Source organism: Protopterus annectens, chromosome 1.part0 (assembly GCF_019279795.1).
Source record: "Protopterus annectens isolate FY-2018-M chromosome 1.part0, PAN1.0, whole genome shotgun sequence".
Classification (NCBI taxonomy): Eukaryota; Metazoa; Chordata; order Ceratodontiformes; family Protopteridae; genus Protopterus; species Protopterus annectens.
This window is the reverse complement of record NC_056725.1, coordinates 1,380,150,301-1,380,172,772: the sequence shown is the minus strand read 5'-3', so window position 1 is coordinate 1,380,172,772 and position 22,472 is coordinate 1,380,150,301. Positions and strand designations below refer to the sequence as shown.

The window sequence follows — 22,472 nt, the reverse complement described above, 5'->3', positions numbered from 1 at the left end:
CAATTCCATTCTAACTTAAAAACAAATACTTTTTCTGACTTGAGTGGAGAATAAGTTCAACTGTCTTTAGTGTTTCTACTGTGGATTTGTCCTGTTTAATGTTATCATCCAGCATATTTAAATCTTTAGCCAACTTTTCAATTTGTCTGTTATTATTTCTTACAAACATTTCCAACATTTCACCCTACTTTGTCAAAAAACTGTACAAGTTCCAAATGTAAGGGGGACTTGTCTTCCAAACCATTTGGATACCACCAAACCCCTAACCTCTTAGGGATTTGTCCCAAAAATTATGGTTTTGGTTCCAGACAAATATGAACAACTTGATGAGAATCTAAGGAATAACAGCATGGACACTAATGAGGAGGAAGGGAGAATTTTCGTCTTTATACCTAGACGTCTGAACGTTTAAGGGAGAAACAGAAATAAACAAGTAAACCAGAACCCTACCACCCACAGAACAAACAGCAACAACACAATCAATACAGGAGCAAGAATTAGGGTTATGTGGCATGGTACTTGACAATGATTCTTTTCAAACTATTGAATATAGTCAATGACAGGTCAATCATGACACCAGATTGGAAAATAGTGAATTAATATAAACTGGACCTAGACTGACAATTGTGAAGAACTGTGTAGGGTATTTCAACATTTATAACTTTCCAGCAACAATAGACTCAGCAATGGCCGATTTGTTATCTAAGGGCATGACTTTTGTCCCATCAAGAAGGGCAAATATAACTGATATATTACTTGATTTGAAAATGTTCACTAGGAAATTGAATTTGAAGCTCCTCCACAGTGATGGGGAAGTTTTGAATGGAGTATGTAGAGTTCCTAACAGTTACAAACCACCTCTCCATCCGGCTTTAGTAATTTTTGAAAAAGTGTGTGAATTGGATTTCAGAAATGCTTTGTATAGATCTGGTTATGACAGAAGGGGTAATTTATCAGAAGATGAGTCAGCCCTTTTAGGATTTTTTTTCCAAAATATTTTCATTCATTTTATAACACAATAACTTAACAGTATGGTAACAAGAAAAAACAAACTATATACAATATCCATAGCAACTAATAAAGTAATATACATCGGAGAGCACTTAATATTTCTCTAATAGATTAGACAGTTTTGTCCATCCAAGCAATTAAATGATGGGTTGTGTTGTTAGTCCTTGCTTTTATAGCAGCAATCCCATTCTTACAAATGTATTTCACAAGATGAATTAACTCAACTTGAAAGGCAGGAGTAAATTGGGATTTCCAATTTTTAGTAACAATTTTCCTTGATATAGAGAGGATAGACCATAGTAAAAATGTTTGTTTTTTAGGAATTACTTCAGGAACAGGAACATTGAAATGGATAAGAGAGTCAGTAAGTATACAGTTGTCATTCCATATAACTTTACAAAGATATTTAAAGTCTAACCAAAATGGAGAAATTATTTTGCAATTAACAACCATATGTATCCAGTCAGCATCAGGGTGTCCACATCTCCAGCATTTTGTTTCATCTTTCTTGTGCATTACTGCTAGTCTATGTGGAGTGAAAAAACATCTATGTAAAAATTTCCATGTGTATACATTCCAGAACAGGGAAGATGTGAATTCTTTCACTGACTATAAATAAAGTTTTTCTGAGAATACTTGTTTATTAACTTCACTTGAATAATTTCTAAAAGAAACATTTGTTTTGCTAAAATCATTTCTGAGAATTTTATGAATAACATATATTTATGAAGTATTCTTGGGTTTGCTATTAATAACTGTTGAAATAAAATCCAAGATTTTTAAGCTATTCTTATTGCATGCCTCTAATGAGGGTATAAGCTTAGTATGTATAAAATCCTTATAGGTTTGGATGTCCAGCCACTTGCAATTTTGCAAACTATATCTGCTGATCAAGTAGTCTGCAAACTTATTTTATTAGCTGAGAGAAATTGATTCCAATACTATAGGTCACCCTTCTTAAATTCTAACATTTTTCTGAGTATCACAAGATATCAAACATTCATTTATGTAAGCAATAGGAAACATAATCATTAATAAATTCTTAATTGATTAAAAAACATAAGCTGTTTAAACAACAGCAATGTTTGGTTTATAAGAGGTGTGAGAACAAGTTCTGACATTTCACTTTGAATGTATATTTTTAAAATCCATATAAAGATGTTTGCATGTGTTTGAGTATATGCTTCAAGCAATGTCTTATTACTATTAAGAAGTAAGGTTTCATGTATTGATTTCCAATATGATGTATAAGAAGTATTATTCTAAAGCAACACTATGTTAATAAATGTGGAGTTTAAATAAAAATCAACATTTGGAAACCCTATACCTCCTTCACCCCAGTTTGTGGTGTGCCAGAGAAGAGAAATTCTTGTTTTTTTAGTACACCAAAGGAAGTTAAGTAATAAGTTATTAATTTTCTGTTTAATTTTGACAGGTGGAGGAATTATTAGAGCTTGGCTAATGAATAAGATTTTAGGTAACAGTATAATTTTGATTAAAGACTAAGGCAGTCTGTCTTCAAATGTTCCAACTGATTATACTAGTAATTGAGTTTATAAGTTGTTGGTAATTAGATGTGAGTGATTTTTTATAATTAGATTCAATAATGATACCTAGATATTCAATATACATGCCCTCCCAGTTTGTCTCTTTTTGATCCAGGTTTCATAGTAAAATTTTTATTCACTAGAAGCGCCTGAGTTTTGTAGTGATTGAATTTTAGGCCAGAGAAGTTCGCAAACAAGTCTAGATTATGTAATAGGTGATCTACTGAATTTTCAATATCATTAGAAGTTACTAGTAGGTCATCAGCAAACAGTTGTATCTTGAAGGATAATTTGTCTGACACTTTATATCCTTTAACATGGTCATTATTTCTAACATAATTTACAAGAGGTTCAAAAGCCAGGGCAAATATTAATGGGGGAGGGGCACCTCTGTTTAGTACCTCTTAATATTTTGAATGGGCTAGATAGATAAGATTCAATCTTTACATAGGCTATGGACTTTTCATATAGTTTTTAAATTAATCCTATAAAGTTTGGGGAGAAATTGCATTATTGCAGAGATTTAAACTGATATGGCCAACTTAGGGAGACAAAAGCTTTATATATATCATGGCTTAAAATAGAAAGCTCAATTTTTTTCTTCTTTGCTAAGTCTATTAAGGACAGTAATCTAATTATATTGTCTTGTACCTTTCTAATGACCACAAGGGCATTTTTAAGCCTATCCATGCATCCTGAATCTATGATAAGTTATGACACCCTTGATAAGTGTAAGCATTGGCCTGGGAGATGAACCATTTACAGGTTACCTGTTTGCATTAGAGACATTGGTGCCAAACCAGGGATGAAGTTCCCATCTAATTGTCCAAGTTGCACTTAAATTGGGTTAGGGAGGAGCTCTGCTTCACATGGATGGGGAGCCTGTTCCATAGATGGGGTAGTCTCTGGAATACATACCTATCTCTCCAGCAAGTCCTATTTATATCACAGGCAAGGTTTAAGTCTTTAGAATGGGTAATTCTGGTACTGTTTGTTTTGTGGATATGCAGGAGGTCCATCAGAGTGGGGTCTGACAATGCCCTCTCTGCCAGGCATGGATCTCCCTTCAAAAGCTTGTAGGAAAAAGAATACAGAGATAGGGCCTTGAGGTGATCAACATAGGGCATATTACTTATGCTCTGTATTCTTTTAGTGAGGAATATCTGTGGATGGTCCAATTGTTGGATATGCCTGGTTAGGTACATACCAAAGGGGGCATTGTATTCAATGATAGGTCTGAAGAATGCCGAATACAGTAGAAAAATGTCTTCCTTGGACTTAGATGCCATACCTTTGTTTATAAGTTGCGCAACATAGAATGATTTCCTCACCACTGTAAACATGTGAAGATCAAAGGCTAGATTACTATCTATGTGTGTCCCTAAATCCCTGATTACTGGGTCATCTCTAAGTGGTGTGTTGTCAAATGACAGTTACCAGGGATAGATGACTTCCCAAAGGATACTATTATGCATTTCTTGGCATTTAGTTTCAGTCCATGGCTCTGACACCAGTTGTTTGTCTGTGTCAGCCCCTCCTGGAGAACATTTGTGTCAGTATGAGATTCAATGACAGTTTCTAATTTGCAATCATCTGCAAACTTAGTCAGCCAGAGACCACTGACGTTGGCCTTGACTTCTGAGAAGTAAATGCCAAAAAGAAGCAGTTCAGGAACTGATCCCTGACAGACTCCACTTGCTACTGGCCTCTTTGTAGAGGTGGACTTCCCAATTCTATCTTGCTGGGTCCTGTCTGTGAGCCAGTTGGCTATCCACGGGGTGACATACGAGTTTGTACACAACTTCCTGAGTTTGTCAACAATACCTGAGTTGAGTATTGTGTCAAATGCCTTGGCCAGGTCAAGATAGGCAGTGTGAATGATTCTGCCCTCATCCATTGCTTTTGTGACCTTCTCAAAGAAGTCCACCAGGTTAAGTAGGCATGATCTGCTCTTGCCGAAACCAAATTGGGTTGGGTCCAGTGTCTGGAGGTTTACTATATCTCTATTGATCATCTCCATAATTCTTTCCATGGCTTTACATAAAAGACTAGTGAGACTTATGGGTCTGTAGTTTCCAGGGTCTGTAGATGGTCCACCTTTGTGCAGAGAGATGACTGCTGCCTTTCTCCATTCATAAGGCATGAAGCCTGTTTGGAGGCTACAGTTAAATAGTTATTCCAGAGGCTCTGATAGCTCATGTTTCATGCTATTTAGAAGGCATCCTGGGATATTGTCTGGGCCCATTGATGGAGTGTTCTTGGTTTTATAGAGAGCATTAGGGACCTGTTCCCTAGTGATAGTAGGGGGAGTTATAGTTAATGATATTTCCTGAGGGAAGGTTGAGGGGGAGACAGGAGTAAAGTTGGAGCTGAATTTATCAGCCAGGAGGTTTACTATATCTTCTGACTCAGTATAGGTGCCTCTGTTTACAATGAGCTCTGCATACATATGTGTATTACCTTTGAAGGTGCAGAAATAGCTAAAGAATGCTTTGTGGTTGTCCTTGGCCTGGGAGGCCAAACTTACCTCAAACTTGGCTTTGGCAGACTTTATTCGTCCTCCGAGTTATTTGTTTAGTTTGATCAGAGTGCTTTTATCCTGCTGGGTGCTGCATATCCTAATTTTTGTCATGATTTTCTTCCTCCTGTTATACATACAACTGATTTTGTGATTCCACCAAGGTGGCTTGTTTCTTGAGTTAGTTCTGTACTTATTTCTAGTGGGTACAGCTGCCTCTATGCAGCTATTAACATGCTTGTACAGGGTTGCTACGAACAGTTCTGCTTACACAGAAGTGTTCTCAGGGTGTATAGGGGCTTGAAAATTTGCCAGGTTCTCACTTAATAGCAGGAGGTTAGCCTTAAAATAATTCCAGAATATTCCTGGTTTAGCTGGGGTCCAGGTTTTATTTTTTCTTCAAAGGAGACCATTTTGTGGTCTGACCTTACCAGGGAAGGCATTACAGTATTTATTATTGATGTCTAGGTAAAGCTTTATTTCATCTAGAAACCATTCTTTAAATCCTTGTACTGTTACTAGATAAGCCGGTAATCTTTGGCAGAAGTTTAAGGGATTAGTATTAAGTGTTACATTGCAGATGACAGCATTGTGGTCAGACATAGGGCATGATACCAGCATTACATTATCAGTTTTGGCCAGTAAAGAACCGGTTACAAAGACTTTGTCTATTTGGTCTGTGTACCAAATCTGTAAGAGCAGTGACAATACTTCAGGGAGGATAACATTTTTATATCGTCAATGTCAATTAGGTTTCTGTCTTTTATGTAATTGTTCAAGTGCTTGGGCCAATGCCTTATCCCAGGAGAATGAAGAGTTGAACATTTCTACCAATGCTCTTACACAATTTAACACTCAGGGGCTTAATGAGTTTTCTATGAACTTCATTACTAATACAGATTATAAGACTATCATGTGGTTTCTTAATAAGAATCGGTCTATAATGACTGATCATAGACTCATACATTATAAAATAGGTCAAAAACCCCAAACTAGTTTCCATAAAGAGTGAAATCTGAAATTTATTCTTGAACATTCTGGTTCTAAACATCTGAATTTGGATGCATAAATGACTAAATGTAGAATTTGCCCCTTTTGTAAGTTAATACATGTAGGGAGCACATTTAAAGTCAGGGATTTTGAACACAAGGCTCAGGGCAAGTTTAATTGTAGCAAAAAAGGAGTTGTTTATTTAGCATTATGTAATGAATGCCCTAGTTTCTATGTGGGCAAAACTGAACAGAGGCTTCGGGACAGGATTTATGAACATGAATATAGTATGAAGAAGAGTAACCTGTCAAATGCCCCTGGCTAAACATGTACAATTATACCCAAGTCACACTTTTAGGTATGTAGTATTGGAAAAAGTAACAAAAGGGATAAGAGGGGGTCCAGTGCTAGGAAAATGAACAAGTTTGCAATGATAATGTGACAGGAAAGGAATTACAAACTTGTGTTCTACAAAGCAAAAAACTCTGATCACTGGTGTCAAAAATTGAATATAATGTTAGTGAAATGAAAGGTACATGAGAATTTACAGAACTCATGAAAGTAGGAACATGAGAAGACGTAGACTGAATTAAATTGGAGACACTCGTTTGTTTAAGAAGTTCATGGCACATTTAAGAAGGAAGCTTACCAGAATCATATTTCGGGATAGCAGGGCAAAAAAAGTACTTGTTGATGCCCTTGTCTTTAAGAGAACGATTTCAAAAGCTGATGGCTGGACCATCACTTCCATATTGAGGATACTGTCTTTTTAAATTTTATTTTGTTTAAGCAGAGACAAAGGTTAAGCATAGATAAACTGACTTAAGGAGGCTTCAGGAATCATCCTGCTGGATGGTATTTCAAATTTTGTGAGGAGTTTTAAGCTTGCAAAACAAAAAAATCCTGGCTGCATGGCATACAGAGATGGAACACAGACTAAAACCCTTTCCTGAAGTGAGGGAATTCTTCCCATGATCTGACATGCCCACAGTGATGGGGATGGTGCCTTAGTTGCAAATCAGATAGCCTTTAGCGTGTTGTCTTTGAATTTAGACCAGGGCTTGTTGACGTTGCTTGTAATGATGTGTGTGTGTGTGTGTGTGTGTGTGTGTGTGTGTGTGTGTGTGTGTGTGTGTGTGTGTGTGTGTGTGTGTGTGTGTGTGTGTGTGTGTGTGTGTATGTGTGTGTGTGCGATGTTATTAGCTCTTCCCAGTTACGGCATTCAAAAAAAATTACCTAGTGTACAAAAAAATATTTATGACACTGTCATCTGTTCTCTGAACCACACCTGCTTCCCAGTCTGCAAATGGTGAGGTCCCTGCCTCAAGATGGTAGTACTGGTGAAAATAAATGTAAAAACGGAGTAATAGGTGTAGACTCTTAGTTGATGGCCAGACTGAAGCAAAATTGCTTTGTTAGTCTCAAGAAATCTGTTCATAGAGATGCAGAGTTTATTCCATGGTTCTGCTGTTAGGCCACATTTTATTTTGAATTAGCACATATTTAGTACTGGAAGTTAATTACTGGGGGAGGCAGCATGTCAATGTGGATGGAATCATCTTTTGAGTGTGACTGGTAATACTACTTAATTAAAGGACCACTATTAGTAAAACTGGAAAAACATGCACTTTTTCATTCTATTAAGTTTTACACGATCCAAAACAGTCTGCTCCATATAAACTAGTGTTTAGTACTTTTATTTATTTATGTATGCATGTATGTATTTATTTATTTATTTATCTATTCATTTATTTATGTATTTATTTATTTATTTATTTTGTAGCCCTGAATGCCCTCATGGGGATGCACATCCTGATAAGATTTTGGTTTTATAGAAGGCTTACTCTTATCCATAATGCATGAGAAGGCACAACTAGTAAGATTACACTGCCTTAGTCTATACTGTTATATTACAATTCCATGCACTTAGAATGGAAGAACTGAGAAGAAGCATTACATCTGAGAGTCCTTAGTAAAAGCATCAGAAAATGTTCTGCAGTGACTCTTACAATTTTTGCAACTGATGTATTAACACATTCTGCCATAAGAGCTTCCAGAACTGTCAACAAATTGCTGAAGAAACATATACTTCTTGCAAAGTGACCTTTTGTAAGTTTCAGTTCCTGCTCAAACAGGGGTGGATTAATTGCATTCTGAGTCCTGGGTGGTTTTCAAACCAAATGTTCCCCACATGTACACACACACACATATATGCATATATATATATATATATATATATATATATATATATATATATATATATATATATATATATGGTTCTACCTCATTTCAACGACACGCCGGAACATCGACACAGAAATCGCGAGCCCCAGAAGATCGACAGCGCAGAAGACCGACGCGACGGGACCTAGAAGATCGACAAGCAGAAGACCGACCCGACAGATGAAAGCACCGACGCCGAGGATGCCGAAATGGGAAAAGGCTGTGTAAGTATGCGGTAGTGACGGACGTTATGGGGCGAGTAAGGTAAGTGTGGATAGGGGTGGGTTAAGTGAGTTAGGGTTAGGGAGCGGGTCAGGTAAGTGTGCGGTAGTGATTGTGTTTGGGTTAGGCGGATAAGTGAGTTAGGGTTAGGAGCGGGTCAGGTAAGTGTGCGGTAGTGATTGTGTGAGTTAGGGTTAGGGAGCCGGTCAGGTAAGTGTGCGGTAGTGACGGACCTTAGGGTTAGGGTTTGGGTTAGGGTTGTAGGTAGTTGTGTATGTGAGGTTTAGTGTGAGTTTGTAGGGATTTTGGTGTGCTTGTGTTGTGTATGTGGTTTTTGGACGGGGAATGTGTTTTGTTTGTTGATTGTGGTGTGTGAAGTATATGAGGTTTCGTGTTTGTGTACCGTTGGTTATTTCGTTGTCGGACATGTGGAATTTCGTGTTTTTGTACTGTCGGTTATGTGGTTTCGGTGATTGCATTGTCGGTGTTTTGGTGTTTCGTTTATGTGAGGTAGAACCATATATATATATATATATATATAGAGATAGAGAGAGACGGAGAGAAAGAAAAAGACAGAGTCCATGAATAAATGTAGATTTTTTTGTATTCACCTTCCTGACTGTTTTAAATATATACTTGTAATCAATAACAACAAAATTACCCATTTCAGAACATTTTAATCATAAAAGACCACTCATAGTTCTGTAAGTATAATCCTCCAATCTCCATACCAATCAGTTACAGTTACTTGACGAAGTATACCTCAAATGTATGATTGTAATACAAAAGAAAACAGTAAAGCAATCCAACTTGCTTTACATAGGTGTGTGCTAGTCCTTTAAAGCTGGACTAATGTCTGTTTAACTTGACCATGACAGCAGGGGCAGGAATAGTCTTTTTCTTTTACAAATGACACCCACACCCAATAGTTATAGCCATATTGCTGATTGCATATGCTCAAATCCCTGACTGAGGTAAAAATAAATAAATACACACATAATTAAATACATTAAAGCTAAATAAATGGCTGTTTAAACCAAACAAAAGAAAATGGGTAAGTTATTTTCATCCATAGACAGCCCCTATAACCACCTGGCAATTATAGCCACTTTGTTGACTGTTGGCTCTTTAGACATCTGTTTCTGATAAAATATAATGGTCATAATAATGCATTTCAATGTTACTTCATTCATACTTTAGTCACAGTGACACCAATTTCCTTCAGACAAATCATATTAATGCTTCCAAGCCAGCCTAGAATAATTAGCATATGACAACAGTTAATCTTCATCATCAAGAGACAGCACACACACCTGGCAGTTATAACCACATTGTTGACTGTGTGCACCTCAGATGTCTACTATAGTAAAAATAAATTATAATTATTGGCACAGTAATGCATTTCATTTTTGACTCAAACACAGTCATAGTAAAGTAATCACATTTATTTCATACTGAGTCATACTGGGCCTGCAAAGTCAGCCTTATTAAATTGAACTACTGACAGAAGGGTAAGATACTTTCAGTGATATACAAACCCCCTATCCAGCAGTTATAAACACTTTGCTGACTACAGAGAACTTAATATGACAAAACCAGTGGTCACAGTAATGTGTTTTACCCTGTTTCACACAAACAATAGCTGCAGCAAAGGATCCCAACTTGTTTCAGTCAAATGATATTAGTCTTAAAAAGGTAGCCCAGAATAATGATTAAATGACAACAGAGAGCTCGTGTACACCTCAGATGTATGATTCTAGTAAAATGATGATGATGATGATGATGATGATGAAGAACATAGTACTGTATTTCAAACTTGTTTCACATAAGCACACAGTAACAAAAGTACAGTATTCCTATTTCACATACAAATGCACACTAGTTCTTACAAAGGCAAACTGTTTAAACTGAGCAAATGAAAAGAAGTTGCTTTCATTTAAAGATAGCCCCCATACCCCTGCCCAGCAGTAATAACCACTTTGCTGACTGTGATTTGGGCACATTAATGAACAGTATCCCCAGTAAAAGTAAACAATTCCAACTTAATTCAAACAAATCATAGTAGTTCTGCAAAGTCAGCACAGGATAATGACCTAATTATATCAGTCAGTCATTTTTAATCCACAAACATACCCTTATACCCACCTAGTAATTATAACTATTTTGCTGTCTGCATATACCTTGGATGTTGGTGTGCAGTAAAATTAAAAATAAAAGTTAAATTAAGAGCCATCATATTTCATCTCTGTTCATACAAACACAATATCTGTTCAAGCAAAGTACTCCTACAAAGATGTATGATCCAGTGCTCTTATAGGCACGGAGACTACTGAGTAGACTAACACAATTTCCCAATTGCCTCAGAGTACTGTCTGGTTAAGTGATTTTCTCAGAGTAAGAAAGTATGGAGGCTGAGGGAATCATACCCAGGACTATAGGAAGCAGCTCATAAACAGCTCATAGCCATAACCTCATGTGCTTCCAGGCATTATTTAAATGCTATTTCTTCTTTGAATGAACCGTATGAAGAAAATCAAGCTGTGAGAATGTAGGGAAGCTTTATCAACAACATTTGCTATGTTGATGATACCACACCACTGGAAGAAAGTGAATGTGATCTGAAATGTATTCTTATCAAGATTAAACAACATATTCTCAAAATGGGTTTGCACCACAACATGAAGAAGACAACAATTCTGACAATTAACATTATTAAATGTTTTATTAATTTCAGCCTGCTTGGATGAATAATTAATACTGCAATAACAACCAGTCAAGAAACCCAGCAGTGAATCACTCTGGGTAGAATGACTGTGAAGGATCTAGATAAGATCTTCAAGTGCAAAAATTTAACTTTGCATACAAATATTTTATTTGTTCAAACGATGGTGTTTTCAGTAATATCATGTGGATGCAAAAGTTGGATAGTTTAATAATTAGAAAGAAAACTGACATTTTCTAATTATTACATTTGTGAAGAATGCACAGTAAACCAAGTGATACTGGTAGAGATCAGACTGAAAGCTCAGATAACAAGGCCTTCCCCAATATTTAATAAACCTCATGTAGGCATAGTGTACAGCCTAAATGGAAGGTACCATGGCCATGTATGTGGTTTACCCTCGGTAGTGCGCCATGCATATTAGTGATGGCGCATTGCTGAGGGAGAACTATGGAACACAGTTATTGAATCAGTGTAGGGAGTATGTTACTATGTCTGCAGATGAGTAACACTCCACCTGCACTGTCAAAGTGCATTATATCAATGTATGTATATCTATTTTTTTAAGTTTGCATGGCACCTTGCACAGCAATTGACATGTGCCAGACATCTAAAAATAGAAACTGGATAGATGCATCTAATTATGAATTCAAAGGTCAAGTTTAAGCATAGCTGAACAGGTTTGCGTGGCATGGTGCAATGCTCAGCAATGCTTAAATGTAGCTGAGAGGTATATGTAAAAGTATAGCTGTAGTCCACATATCCACATAGCCAAGTGGATAGAGCTATGACCTCCTGTGCAGTAGGTGTGGGGTTTGAATACATGGAAGGAAAATTCAGCAATTATTTTCACAATATAAATTATGCCAATTATTTTCAAATCATGACATGGGCGGCCACGGTGGTGCAGTGGTTAGCACTGCCGCCTCACAGCAAGAGGTTCTCTGGTTTGATCCTCGGCTGGGGTGCCTTCTGTGTCTTGCTGGTCTCCTCCTCCTGTGGGTGGCGCGTGTTTTCCTCGGGTGCTCGGTTTCCTCCGTAACAAGGATCCGATCTGGCTGACTCCCTAACCGAAAAAAGCCGAAAGAAGAAGAAGAAGAAGATTTTCAAATCATGACATGCTGTGCTTAGCTAAGCTCTGCTAAGACTTGCTAAGCCATGATAAGCACTGCTTAAACAATTTCTGTTTAAGCACTGCTTCACAGTGCTTGGCACAACTTAGCTGTGCTTAGCTGCTTTGCGTACTGCTAAGCATTGTTAAGCATTGCCAGTTTAAACACTGCTCAGTTGAGCTGAGCTGGTTTGCATGCTGCTAAGTGATGTGCCACATTTTTAAGTATTGCCCAATGGCAGGTGAGGGCAGGAAAAAGGGCTATGTTAAGGCCATTAGGCAGGAATACACCATAATTCATTGGAGTTCTGTCTCTAAAGGATACAATGGCAGGTGTTGGAGAGGGTTTGCACTTTCAGGCACAGTGGTGGGGTGCTGAGGAGTCCAGGGTCATGGTCAGACTCCTAGTGAAAACCCATGAAGACCAGCTCATGCAGGGAGGTTACCAGGGCTCGGAGTACAAAGTGGAGGCCTGGGACCAGCTGGCAAGGGACCTCACCAGTGCAACAGATATGTCCCACACAGGTGAGTAGTGTCATCACTACCATGATGACCTGAAAAAAGGAAGGGGGCTCTCTTGGACACTTGAGTCCAAGAATTAGTGTCAGGCAATGTTCCACATGTGTGTAAGTATGCTTACTTGTGTTTCACCAATATTTAGCTTTGAATGTCTGCTAAACTGGTATGCATAATGGTGTGCTTCTCTCCCAACAGCTGCAGAGGTGAGAGCTTGCAATGTCAAGGCGCATTCAAGGCTCCTGATGAGGCTGCACTCTGAGTGTGGTGAGTACAGCTGAAGTATGCTATCTATAGTTAAATAAGACAGAAAAAGAGTAGAGCATGAACCATTTATGTACAAAATAGTTGTAGTGCAATAACTGTGGAATACAGCTGCATAATGCCAACTGTTATGCAAGAAAAACTCAAAACTATTCCAGTAGCTGCATGAAATTATCTGTACTAAACTGTTGTGCAATACTTGGGGAATTAGAGCTGATATTTCAACTCAGTAACACTATTTTGTATACCTGCATTTTGTTTAGTAATGTATAGGTTACCTAGTATCTGTGTCATGACTGGATTATATGCATGTGTGTTCCACTGTCACTGCAGTGTACTATAACACTGTGTTACTACTACCAGGTCATATTGTGTTTCCAGGTAAGCTCTAGGTAAATATCATTCAGTCATACTTTAGCAGTGACCCAGTAGCTCAGTTTGTTAAATGTTGTGTATGAAGTACACTTTTCCACCTACAGACCAGGGTTCAAATCCAGTGCTATGAGCTAATAAATATTACTGGCTCAGATATGTTATGATGACAGATATTCTCTCCACAGGAACTACTGGTACACGAGTGAGGTAGCCTATATTATGTGTAAATAATTGTTTATTCAGATTTCACAGACTGTTAAAAACATTACCACAAATGTCCTATTAATGCATAAAATAAGGACATATGTGCAATAATAATAAAATATATTAGCATAAAAGAAATAAAATGTGTACTCTTGGTATGGTTGGATCCCTGATGTGCCTTGGAATGTTTGCTGCTGTCAGTTAATACATGTGATGCACATATCCCCTGCAGTCACTCCTATTGTTTTTTATTCCCATGCCTGCCAGCAATATTGTAGTATCAGTCACGTATTGCTTACAGATATCATTCTCTCCATAGGAACTGCAGGTAAATGGGTGAGATAGCTCATATCATTGTGTAAATAATTGTTTGTTCAGATGTCACAGACTGTTGAAATCATTACCACCAATGTGCCATTAATGCATAAAATAAAGGAAATACATGAAATAATAATAAACTATAATAAAATAAAAGAAATAAATAATAAATGTGTACTCTTGGTATGGCTGTATGCCTGATGTGACTTGGAAAGGTTGCTGCTGTCAATTAATACATGTGATGCACATGTCCCTTGCAGTCACTGCTATTGGTTTTTATCCCCATCCCTGCCAAGCAAGGCATAACAGTGGTGTACTCTCTTTACTGTACATGTGCATATCTCTCAAGTGTCACACTTTCATGGAATGTAATTACTGTTGCATAATCCCTCTGTCGCAGATTTATCATTGACATGGTTATATATCAACAGCAAAGTAACAGTATATCAGCTCACAGTACACTATGGTAGTTATATAGTTCCACCTGAAGTGCAAGTATTCTTTGTAGTTGTGTACCTGCAGGTGTTACTGCTTGGCCCATAGTGTCCCAGGCCGATAGCCTGAGAGGTTTGTACATTCTACAACAGCTATAGGACGCACTTACACATAAAGAAAGGACAGACCTGTAGAATCAACAGCATTACTGTTGTCAACTATATAGCCCATGATGGTATTAATGGACTGTATTTTTCTCTCTCCCCACCCCTTATCTTCATAAATTTACTATTATTATATATTTATTATTCTTTACTATTAACATATGTTGTTCCATAAACTTTATTTTGGGGCATGTGTTTTATTAATGTTATGTATTATTATGGTTGTATATTAACATATCTTGTTGACTTACCTATTCTGTTGGCCTTATGCCATAACTCTTACTGGCATGCTGTTAATATACTGACTGTTCTGTTATTTACTGTTGTGTTTCACATAATATGCATTGAACTGTCATGGGGTTATTTGCAATGTTCTCATATGGTGTTATTACTAACAATGGTTTTGTTCATAACTCACCTATATGTATTGGTTTACCTGCAAAACCACAGCTCATCAGGGAAGGACAGTTCCTGGTGATCCACCTACTCTACCTCAGCCAGCTGTGGAACCAGGTCCCAGCACATCTAGGACCAAAGCCAGTGGTGTCCCCTCCCCTGTCCCTACATTACCTTTGGTTGGAACCACCTTGGGGGATGGGGCCCGTCCCCCTCAAGAGGAGGGCAGGGGGGGTTGTCACCCAGGAACTGCTACTGTTTATAGTGCACAGGACTGTTCATAGGAGCTATGAATAGCGCCTGCACTGGATTGAGGGCAGACAGGAAAACCTGGTGGGGCCTAGTGGCCCCGATGCCCAGCCTCCAGCACAGCCACCTTTGGGGCAGTGAAAGAGCAGTGCTGACTGCCCATGGGTTGGGATCTCAGTCACGCTGCTGCCATCTGGAGGCACACGCACCTCAGATTCCACAACACCATCCTCATCCAAGGTGTTTACCTTCTTCATGTGTCACACTCTGCCCCTGTCAGCTGTCTTGTTTGTCTTGTCTGACTGCAAATGCAACCATTCCTACCCAACTTACCTCCCCACACATAACTACATTCCTCCCCCAAGATTCCACTTTCTCCTTAATAAACAAAAAAGTGGGCACTTGTCACACAAAAAAAAATATCTCTCCTACACAGCTCTCCTTTTCACATGTGTCCATTGAACAGAACTAATTATGCAATTAATCAATTAACATATTTATGTTGTCCCCACCCCTCTCTCTGGGGTGTGAGGCTCCAAATTCATGTACAAATTCTGTAAAACCTGCACAGCTGTTGCTGTACAAGAAATGGAAAGCTATGGTCCTTTCCTACACTCTTTCTGCACAACCCTACCTGTCTTTCAGTATGTTTTTCCCCCTGCTTGCCCACATTTCACCACTGTCCTATCACACCCTTTTTCTTTTCTTTATTAATTTTTAGCACGGGTTTAAGCAGAGCTAAGAGGTGAGTCATGCAAACATGCTCAAAAGTGCCTTAATGGTCTTATGTGTTTCTCACAGTGTTAGGCAGACCACCAAAATAATCACACCTGCCACGTCTCAAACCAAGGCCCCTGTCAACTACAGCATAGTGCATTAGCCCATTTGGCCACTCAGATATGAATTAAAACAGGCGTTTCCAGCTAAATGTACTGCTTGCCACTGATAGACTGCAAGTACATATAATGGGAAAAATGGGTGTGTACATGGGACTGTGATTCAAACACTACACCAATACACAGAAAAATAAATAATGGATGTACATCAGGCCTGGGATAGCAGGCATACCTGTCAACTGTACAGATTGTTGCAGAATGTCCAGAGTTTTGCCCCTATTTTTGGCCCAGTTTCAGAGCACTGTATTTTTCTGGCAAAGTACTGGTAAGTCATCAAAGATTGAGGTTACATCACATACAGACATTTGAGTTTCATACTTCATACCCTTCAGACAGCACATGCTAATGCAACACCTGTTATTCTATCAACATTCTACATTTGTAAGAGCAATATGTAAAGAATATCCCTATTTCTGGGTCTTAGTCCTGTGTTTACTTATGGCTTTGTCCAGATTTCTTGCTCTAAGAGGGTGAGAGGTATGATAGCAGGTACTTGTTAACTTTTATCAGCAACATCTTTAAAGACACCTCCTAAGGCAGCAATGGCAAAATACATTTGTACAACTAGGACCCACTGCACAACAGCTGCCTTTGAAAGCCATGCACATACTGATGGATGCAGAGAACGTGTGTCACAGACTGCATGTATGCACATATATCTTCCAAATATACCTGCTACAGCACTGACTCAGTAGCGCAGTCTGTTAAATGCCTTGTATGTAGTATGTTTTGCCACACACAGTCCTGGGTTCGAATCTAATATGTTGCACATCAATTACATTCTTGTGAACACAGCAAGTAATGACTGAGTCATATAATTTTAACCCACACAGGTTGCTGTGACTGCATTAACGGCTACCCATGATTGCAAGTCAAAGGCCTGTAGGTAGGACATATTGCACAAATTTCTATAGCCAAACTATATGCCGGCTACTACTCTGTGACTAGCACTGTTGCACAACAGATGTACCTTATGCCCATGCCTCGATTGGACTGTAAAGGGTACCTTTACCTTGGCTCTGCTCTAATGACAGAGCTGACACTACTGCCTCAGTTACACATACAGCTTGTTGTCCTCCAAAGAGGTCACACTCCCCCCTAGATGCCTGGAACATAAGCTGTATGTTAAGCTAGCTGCTACAGACCTACCATAACTCACAACCCCCTAGAACAACGGATCCAGACACAACCATACATAAAGGATGGGGGAGCAAAGGTCCAGCAACAGGGACATGTTTCACAGTTTGCCCCTACAAAGCTAGTGAGCTGACAGAATAGCAGCTACTGCATCAGCATGCATAGTCTGATGGGTATGATGTCTCACATTCACGTCTCCCTCTCCTTACTAACCTCAACCCACACTGTTTATCACTGAACTGCCAGATAATCACAATGTCATGGGACAATGGCCAAACATATCATGCAAAACTGTGGACAAACCTCAGAAATCTCAACAATGGACAGTATTTGTACCTACCCTCTGTGATGCTATAGTCTCCACACCTCAGTATTGTCCATCTGAAAGTCTTAGAAAGGGGCCAAGGCCTACATGAAGGCCTTAACTATTGCACTGTGGTGCCATGTCACTGGCTAATAAAAGTGCAACCCAGCTGTTTTGGATGCAATTAACAAGTCTGAGCCACAGACTGGTGCACATGCAATTACCTGTTGATGAGCAGTACCTACAAAAGGCAATCAACTGCCTATGAGGAACAGGTCTGTATGTGGTTTTGCTCACACAGACAATGGTTTTGCAAGCTATTTCCTAATGAACACTTCAAAAAAGGAGTACTGCACTCTACCAGGTATGTAACAGATGTCCCCATGTAATGGGATGCAGATGGTAGAATGGAGGTATGGGGAATAGGAATTACAACAGTAGGCCTGTCATACATCTATGGTATTGATATGTTGGTGATACCCTGCTGTCCAACAGCTACAGGCATGCCTCACAGCCATCCCTGCTCTGAGTCAAATCCCAGCTCTGCCCCTGTCACTCCTTCCTGCAATGATTGTCTGCTGTAGGAAAGCTAGTGAAATCTGCATTACACATAGTGACACTATGTAAGGGGGTATACTCCTGCAAAATCAAACAATGTACTGTCATTCATAACCTCTCAGTCTGTCAATGCCACACATAAATAGTGCTGGCATTCTACAGGTGTACCTGACTGTCCCTGATGTACCCTGGTTAGGTCACTGTTTTGTTGACATTCGCCCCTCTTTGGTTGAGAGCTATGCCTAACATACCTGTCAATCCCCTACAGCAGGGATTCAGCAATAGCCATAAGTAATGGGGGACATAGGTCCAACCTCAGTGACAGGAGATACATATTGGCCATACAACATAAAACTATGACTACACTAACAGATATTACTGTAGCATATGTGTCTTCTGAGGGGTCTGGCATGTGACAGCCAGATTCCTGAGTGCCTGTCAACAACCATCAATGAATGGTGAACCATTTGTCAGACATCCACATGTTTGTGCCAAAAGGAACACATTCATAAGCCACACATTCACTGTCCACAACCATCTGTGTAGTGGGGAGGTGGGATGCCTACATGGAACATATACTACAGCAGGTTTGCATTGCTGTCTGTCATTGTGGCACACTGCTGTTGTTGGACTGTCTCCATTTGGTTGTAATATCACACAGCTATTTGTCTGACACTGGCTGTATGACATTTTACTGGGAGCTTGGCCATAGGGGATCCACCACAGTAGACTGCAGTGATGGGTGTAGAGACATACAGCAGAATCTGTCACAGGGCACACACGGACATAACCAGTATTGCTACTATCCTGGTGATAGCCACACATGCAGTGTGCTAATACACTGTAGGGTATGATGTGTGAGAGAGCAGTGGATAATGCAGGCCATATTGGTTGTGCAGGGTCTGTGCATAGTGGACGTCCATGTATCTGGTCCTGTAATGTGTCCCCCTCATGTTGTCTTTCAGGAACAAAGCATCACAGGAGGCATTCCCTTTCACAGCTGTTGAGAATGCTGTTATGCTGGATGGCCTCAGACTGCATCATCACAGGGTTCAACAACATTGTGACCAGCATGCAGCATCATGGGGTGACCTTGTCAGGGCAGTTAACAAAAGTGAGCATTAGGACAGGACCTACGAGCAGTTCTGACACAGGGCCACATATATGCTCAATGTTGCACATCAAAGGGCAGCTGCTGTGGCCAATGACTGTGCTGCCACCGGTGGAGGGCCTGCAACAGAACAACCATGCACAGCCACAGGGGATGTCCTGGCAAACCTAGAATCAACTACCAGCTCCCAAGCATCCATCACCCCATACATCCTGGAGGTGGGTGCCACAACTTACGCATCAGAAGAGTGTCCAGGTAAGCTTACTTTGTTCACCAGTGTAATACTGTATCAGTTATTGTGGGAGGCTCTGCATATCAGTACATGGGTGTCAGGTCTATCTGCATTGGGGGTTGTTTTAATACACAGTTGCACACACATACTCAGAATATCAACAATGTAAGCAGTATCAAATTAGGTACTGTACATGTGGATATATGCACATATTACCACCTAACAGTAAAACATGTAGTACTGCTGACAATTCCTCTCCCTCACATTTCCATAGGTACATCAGGTGTGGCCGGAGTCTGTGGTCATGAACCAGGAAAGTGTGATACCATTGTTTTACAGTTATATACACCATATGAACATTAAGGACTGTCATTTTGCCCAAGGCACAACTGTTACGCTTAGCCAGAGTGGAATAGTTGTATTTTCCATACTGGAGCAGTTGATTACAGAGCATACAATGGATAATCACAGTTGTGTATTTGTGCAAACACTAACACTTTTGCAGTTATAGTTATGAAAAAGTATGCAGCCTGTCATACAGGAGGCAATGACTCCAGGATGCCTGTTCACTCACTATAGGGAGATGGTACATACCTGCAGCAGTGATATTACAGAAGGCATATTATTCTCAGGATAGGTGTACTAGGTATTATGTGTAGTTCTATCACATACACTGTCATATTGTGTACCCACAGGTGTAGTACACTGCCAACATTCACTGGATGTAGCTGAAGTGCATGTTAGAAATGGCCTGTCTTGTCTCTGTATGTTGTGTGTTTGTATGTTGTGCATGAGATCAGTATGGGATGTGTGACTGGTAATACAGTTGTGGCTCCTCATCTGTACGAGTCTGTGTGGATTACCATACGTAATAGTGCAGGTAATAATGTACTGATTTTGTCTTCCTCCTCACAGGTGATTGAGGGGGTTGGAGTCTGTCCCCCTCACAACCTAATGTCAGTGTCTCATAGGGCACTGATGATGATGATGGTGCCCATAGTAAGGCACAAGTGGGGTTGTCAGGGGCTGAATCTGTCCCAGAGGTTGACATCCCTCTTCTGCTCCCATTGTCCCCACACACAGTCAGTATGTCCACATATACCCAGTCCTCAGAGGCCACAGATATTGGACAGTCACATGGTGTCAACATTGAACAAGACAGTGTGACAACATGGCATCAGTGAGTGTAGACATTGGCCATAACCAGACAGCAGGCGAGATCCCACACAAGAAAATTGACAAGGGTGCTCACAGGGGGACTGTTGTCCATCCACATCCTGTCACAGATGTCACATCACGGGTCAATCGCCACATGTTTCAGACCATCATGGAGACACAGGCACGTACCATATGGATGCTCAGGGTCATGCATATAGCACAGTATAACATCCATGACTGCTACCACCGCATTGGTGATGCCATGGATCATTTTACTGATGTAGTGGACAGATGGTGGGCTGAGACAGTGTCTGTATTTGCCCACACATTGTCTGTGCTGGAACATCTGGTGGGAGAATGGGCATCGGGCACATGGACATAGGTCAGCAACACCATCTGCTGAGACAGCACGTGTCCATGCACACTCACACCCCCGCAGTGGCAATACCTCCAGCACTACAGAGGAAGTGTGCTGTCTACACCACAATCTGGCAGGCCATGGGCATGTGGTCCTGGGTGGTCCCTTGGTGGACACGGGCCCAGCAGATTGCAGTCACCATCAGGTGCTAGGACTGCATCTGACATTGGGCATGGTGGTGCCACTGCCACTCCTGACAAAGCAAGTTCCAGTGTTTGTGGCTAAAGATGGTGAACTGTACAGTCTGCCATGTACGGTCCACAGCTGTCCAACATACACATGTGTAGGGCTAGCACTGGGCTTGACTGTGTACACGCCCACCCTCAAACAATTCTGTCACATGCAGGTCACCCAAAGACACACATGGCACCTCTCCACAGCACACATGACCAGCACCCCTTTCTGACTCACACACATGCTGCCAACTGTATGGCATAGCCTAGGCCACTGGCACCCCAACACCACACCCTGTGCATGTGATGATACCTGTGCCACATCCTTGCCATCTGTGCCATTGAGGCAGGGACCTGCAAATATGTGTCTGATGCACAGAGTGACTATATTACTGTCAATGTAGTTGTGTAGTCTGACAGAATAATAGGTGTATCACAGACTTATGTATGTGTCTGTTCCAGGGGTTTGAGTGGTTATTCTGTGAAAACATGATGGCAGTACAGTGGCACAGGATGGCATGGCAGCACAGCAGAAATATGATGTCAGCAAGGTACAGCAGCATTTGTACTTTTCACTAGGTGCATATGTGTAGAAGGTTGTGTGTGTGAGACAATAGGGGCAACCAACAATATTATGCAGTCATACTTTGTGAGAAGATCTGCTACCCTTTAAACATGTCACCTGTGTTTTCTGGCCATACAAACCTAGATGTTGGAAGACATCAGTGATGCCTATATAGGACCTGGAGCTTGTCACAGGGCTGTAAAATGCATAACCATTGCACAGAAATAGCCCATATAGGCATATTCTTAGTGATACTTGGGAATATATCTGTAACCACACCCATGGACACACACACAGAGTTGGCTGGTAGGAGACTAGAACCCCTACCTATGTACTACTACACACTATAGCTGGCAATAGAAATCACATGCACCGCAGATTTTATCTGAGTTTGCATTGTCAGCTAGTGCTCCTAAGGTGAATGACATTAGTAGGCCTTGTAGGGGAGAGCATTTACATGCAAGCAGTTGGTCTTAGGCCCATAAAATGTATAACCATTGCATGGAGATTGCCCATATGGGCTTGTCCATAGCACTGCAGATGGATACATGTATTCACACAGACACACACACACACACACACACACACACACACACACACACACACACACACACACACACACACACACAGTTGGCTGTTGTGAGATTAGAACCCC

General features: G+C 40.2%; 1 protein-coding gene across 1 annotated transcript in view; it reads right to left on the bottom strand.

Moving 5' to 3' along the window:
• The window catches only part of LOC122798239 (peptidase M20 domain-containing protein 2-like), a 326,617-nt gene that overhangs the window by 192,048 nt on the left and 112,097 nt on the right, over window positions 1-22,472 (bottom strand). The window lies entirely within an intron of this gene.